The sequence below is a fragment of the Sminthopsis crassicaudata genome, chromosome 1 (genome assembly GCF_048593235.1).
Source record: "Sminthopsis crassicaudata isolate SCR6 chromosome 1, ASM4859323v1, whole genome shotgun sequence".
Classification (NCBI taxonomy): domain Eukaryota; kingdom Metazoa; phylum Chordata; class Mammalia; order Dasyuromorphia; family Dasyuridae; genus Sminthopsis; species Sminthopsis crassicaudata.
Genome location: NC_133617.1, coordinates 755,941,375 through 755,946,270, shown reverse-complemented (window position 1 = coordinate 755,946,270; position 4,896 = coordinate 755,941,375). Strand labels below are relative to the sequence as shown.

General features: G+C 56.0%; 1 long non-coding RNA gene across 5 annotated transcripts in view; it reads left to right on the top strand.

Moving 5' to 3' along the window:
- The first annotated feature begins 1,860 nt into the window (after window positions 1-1,860).
- Window positions 1,861-4,896, top strand: part of LOC141552137 (uncharacterized) — a 264,486-nt gene continuing 261,450 nt past the window's right edge. For all 5 annotated transcript variants that reach the window (XR_012485071.1, XR_012485070.1, XR_012485073.1 and 2 more), the window contains exon 1: window positions 1,861-2,337. This is a non-coding gene — a long non-coding RNA (uncharacterized LOC141552137). The remainder of the gene's footprint in view (window positions 2,338-4,896) is intronic.

The window sequence follows — 4,896 nt, the reverse complement described above, 5'->3', positions numbered from 1 at the left end:
TCCTCTTGGAGTCCTCCTGCTTCTTCATCCCTGAGGGTCGGGTCCTTCTCATTCCTGGGTCTTTGTTCAGGCCGCCATCTTCCGTCCCCCGGACGATTGTGGCAACAGGTCTTCCCAGGTCCCCTCCGTCCTCCTCGAAGCATCCAAAGGGGTCATCCCCGGGCCTAGCTTTGACCGGGTTACTTGTCTGCCCCTAACTTCCAGAATCATGTATTGCCCCAGTTTTATCAGCTTGTCCCTCCCTTGGTTACCTTTTGGGCACCATTTGACCCTCCCATTTCTCCAGGAGTTTTGCATCGACTCCAGCATCTTTTTATAAGAACAGCTTTTGATTTTCCAAAATATATGCAAAGATCATTTTCAACATTCCCCCTCGCAAACCTCGTGTTCCCAATTTTCCCTTTCCCTTTCTTAGACTGCAAGTAATCCAGTGCTGGTTAAACAGGTGCAATTCTTCTAAGCATATTATCGTGCTGCACAAGAAAAATCAGATCAAAAGGGAGAAATGGGACCCTCGGGGGCTGACCTCAGGAGGAGCAGGGGGCTCGCTCTCTGGCCGTGGCCATCCAGCCCTCCCCGAGGGCGGGCGTCCTGCACAGGTCACATTGCCCAGGATGTGGCCGTCATGGAAACCCAAAGCCGGGAGCCTGGGATCATGAGTAGGGCAACTCCACTGATGCCGGTTGGCACCTTCTCTGAGGGCTCTCCTTGGGCATGCTGTGTGCCCCTCCCAGCTCCCTGAGCGACTTCTCCCCAAGAAGCCCTTTCTCGGTAGTTTGCTCGTCACTCCTTCAGCCAGTTCCCAAGGTCCCTCATCACAAGCCGGACCTTCTCCAGTCCTTCGAGGCTAGTTTTAGGTCTTCTGTCCTTGAGGAGCAGCACCCCAGGGCTTCGACCCCTTCTCCAGGAAGACTGACAGGCTCTGTCCCCTCCAGGCCCCGTCCCTGGGAGGGCTTCCAGGCCGTGGAGCGCCCCTTGGGTCTCACCTGAGCACACTCAGGTCCGGGGGAGTCTCCCGGAGTCACTGAGTCTGTCGTCAGTTCTGTGGGCTTCCCTGTCGGGTGCAGAATCCCGCCAGAGACGGCTAGAAGCACCCCCCCACCAAAGCGGGCATGGGCAAGACACTGGATTCGGAGTCGGGAGAAAGCCGAGGGTCAAAGGCGGCTCCCAAGGAGTCACTGACCTTCCTGGGTCTCAGCAACCTGAGCTGGGGAAGGGAAGCACTGGGACTCACTCCACCTCCCTTTTTAGGATTCTCTGTGTCTCTGTCTCTTTGTCTCTCTGTTTCTCTGTTTCTCTCTGTCTCTCTCTTTCTGTCTCTGTCTCTCTGTCTCTGTCTCTCTCTCTGTCTCTCTCTCTGTTTCTCTCTCTCTCTCTCTCTTTCTGTCTCTGTCTCTCTGTCTCTCTCTCTGTCTCTCTCTGTCTCTGTCTCTCTGTCTCTCTCTTTCTGTCTCTGTCTCTCTGTCTATCTCTCTGTCTCTCTCTTTCTGTCTCTGTCTCTCTGTCTCTCTTTCTGTCTCTGTCTCTCTGTCTCTCTCTCTGTCTCTCTCTGTCTCTGTCTCTCTGTCTCTGTCTCTCTGTCTCTCTCTTTCTGTCTCTGTCTCTCTGTCTCTCTCTCTGTTTCTCTCTGTCTCTCTCTCTGTCTCTCTGTTTTTCTCTCTCTTTCTCCGTCACTGTCTCTGTGTCTCTCTCTCTCTCTCTCCCCCTCTCTCGTCCCCACAATACAAACAGATGGGAGGGAGACGTGCCTAATTGGAAGCACTTAGAAAGCTGGCTATGCAGTTCTTAATTAGATAAAAGACATTTTGGGCGTCCTAATGAGCCAGCCGAGGCGGATGGCCCTGCGGGAGGGAGGGCCGGTGAGCTGGGCTGGCTCCCCTGGCGGGAGGTCAGGGAGGCCGATGGCCGAGTGCCTGGACCCGGTTTTAAGCACTTTCCTTGAGGCAGGACGAGCGGCCGGGACAGGCCGACTGTGGCCGGGAGCACGGCCTCCCTGGGAGTCCCGGCAGCTCTGGCTCGGGATCCGCTCTCCCCGCTCTAATTGGCTCCTTTGGAACAGATTGTTCTCAATGAGCTCCCAGCATTTCCGATGATGTACCGGGGTAAATGGGGTTCACTCGTGAGCCTTCCTGCCTTTAACAAGGCAGCTCTGGAAGGGGCCCCGGTGAGAGAGCGCCTCGGTGCTGGGCCCAGCCTAGGCCCCAGATGAGTCTCGGGAGAGCCTCTGGAACCTTTGGGAGCACGGAGACTCCAGAACCAAGCGCCTGGAGGGGAGACCAGAGAACGGACCCGCAGCCTCCCCTGGTGCTGGAGGGCCGGGATCCAGGACTGCCAAAGGTCAGTGTGAGGAACGAGGATAGGACCGGGCTATGGAAGCTCGTGCTCCGAGTGGGAGGTTGGGGGGCCGCCGCTCAGGCCGAGTGACCCACAGACAGTGGCAGCGAGTCTGCTGGGGGGCCTTGGGTGGGCTCTCCGTCCCCACCCCCAGTGGCCATGAGTGGCTACTTTGGGACAGAAGGCCCTGGCAGGACAGAGCGCACTGCCCACAGACCCGAGGGGCCTTCCTGCCCGTGTCTGGGGGCTCTCCTCAGCTCAGCTAATGCCTGAGCCGTGCAGAGCCCCCGGTGTTCCTCCAGAAGCCCACAGAGGCACTAAGGGAGCAAAGAAAGGAAAAACAAAGGTTCTTCCTGATCCAGAGGCCCCTTGGAGGGGAAGGCGATCTATCATCTCAGGGCCCAGGGACTTCCAAGGAGGGAAGGGCTGGGGTAGGGAAGCGGGCCCTCGTCCTCGCCGTCCCTTCCAGCTGCTGAGCCTCCCTCAGGTCCTCACTGTGCTTGCCATTGGGGGACCCACTCCCTAAAGAGGTCCTGGGTCTGAAAGGGACCATGTAGGTCCCTGCAGAGGAGCCAGCTAATTATGAGCTTGGAAACACAGGAAAGCCGGGCTTCTCCAATGTGGAGAGGCCGGGGCTGACCTTTGGTCTGGACGGCCCTGCCCAGGTTGGCAGCTGCCCCACCCTCCATTCTCTTTCTCAGGGCCCTGGGCCTGCACAGCGGGAGGGCCACCCTCTCCCACCCAGAGCTTCAGGTGCCCTCCTGCGCCTTTGGCCGCATATACTAGCCTTTGACCCAGATTTTTCAATACAAAGGAACATTATTTATGAGGTTAAAAATGGACCTTGGGAGGCCAAAAAAGTGATTTCCTGAGACAGCAGAAAACTCATGAATCAGCAGCGAGGTGACAGGATCTGCCCATAAAACCGGAGAGATTCTGATGGATGAGCCCAAACAGACAGGGCAGGAGGAGGCTATCGGAGCTCCGTGTCCCATTGCACGTGGGTGCGGGATGGGGGCCAGGCCAGGGGCCGTTCCATGGCAGCAGGCGGGGTGCTCCCTGATTCCCAGATCTCCATCCCGATGCTTGATCACCTGCTCTGCGAGAAGGACCTGCTCTGTGCCAGGCCCTGTGCTAAGCTCTTTCCAATATTATCTCCCACTATGAGTGGAAAAGGAAAAGCAGCCCCAGCTTGTCAGTGTCTGACCCAGAGGGTTCAGCTAACGTGGCTGTGTGTCCCACAGGTGCCCCTGACGTCCCTTTTGCTCTCCTCCAAATTAGTGTCCGTGTTTGTGAGCCTGGTCTAAAATAACATTGTCCTTCCGGCTTCTCGTTTCTGGAAAGTGCGGCAGGACGGAGCCTTTGTGGGAACAGAACGGCGCTGGGCGGTTCTCTAAAGTGTGGCAAAATGGAGAATTTTTTCCAGGGAAGGGAATGGCCTGGAAGATACTGTGATTTCCATGTGTCCATGATAGCTTCCTCAAGCCATGCAAAGGAAGCCAGGAGAAAAGAGGAAAAGGGGGGAAAGATGCAGGCGAGCTGTATCTAGATGCTGACAAAAAGTAAGAGGAGAAGGACGGAGGGTGCTGGGAGCTTAGCAAAGTTCTGAGGCTCTTCCCAGAGTCTGGAGCAGAGCAAATGATCAGCCGCTCCCTGCCAGGTCCTAGGCCTGTAGCTGCCCAGATGCTGGGAGGTGAAAGGGGGAGGCTCCTGATGTAGGGAAGGAGGTAGCCGTGGGTCCCATCCACAAGAGGGGAGAGAGCTGCGGTTTTCCTGAGCCCTGTCGCCCTCCAGTAGCCCAAGATCTGTTCATTCTCACATCTAGCAGCCACTTGTGGACCCAAATGTTATTATCAGAAGGAATCTAGAAAGTATTGGCGGATGTCATAGGGCCATGGTGGGGGGGGGGGAGGGAGATTGTCTCCGAAGACTTCTCCTTCCAGAAAAGGTGGGCTTCGTAAAGCTAGGCTGCAGACAAAACTGGGGGCTGAGCACTGCTGAACAAACGTTTCTCAGACAGGAAACAAGAGTTTGGGTCACAGGTCGGCCTTTCGTTATCGTTCCTGACTAACAGGCAAAGCTGTCAAGGAGGAGGGCAGGTATAAGAAGTCAAGATCTGAGAGTTGTATCGGGACTTTGGGGCCATGACAGGACTGTCGGCTCCTGCCCACTGGAGAACCCTAACTAAACAGACCTGGAGCAATACATTCAGTCAGAATTTTACGATGCGGCGATGACCCATGGCCAGAACCTACAACTCTAGATTTACATGGAGCTAGGCCAGCCTTGGGGGTGACCCACAAGTGGGATTCTGGGTTTTGTGCCCACCCAGAGGTTTCCTGGGAATATCCAAAGAAAGCGTATCTCCCACACAAGTCTGTAAAGTAATAACGCGTCTCTCAGGCAAATGCCAGCCTTGTTTAGGTCATCCTGCAATGGGCGGGGCGGGCACCGTTAAGGTACAGGATGATGTGGCCCCTTCTTTCGTCCTCCTGGAAGCTCTGCCCCTTTTAATGAGGTCCAAGACTGCATGTGCTTTTGTATTGATTGGATCACCCCTGA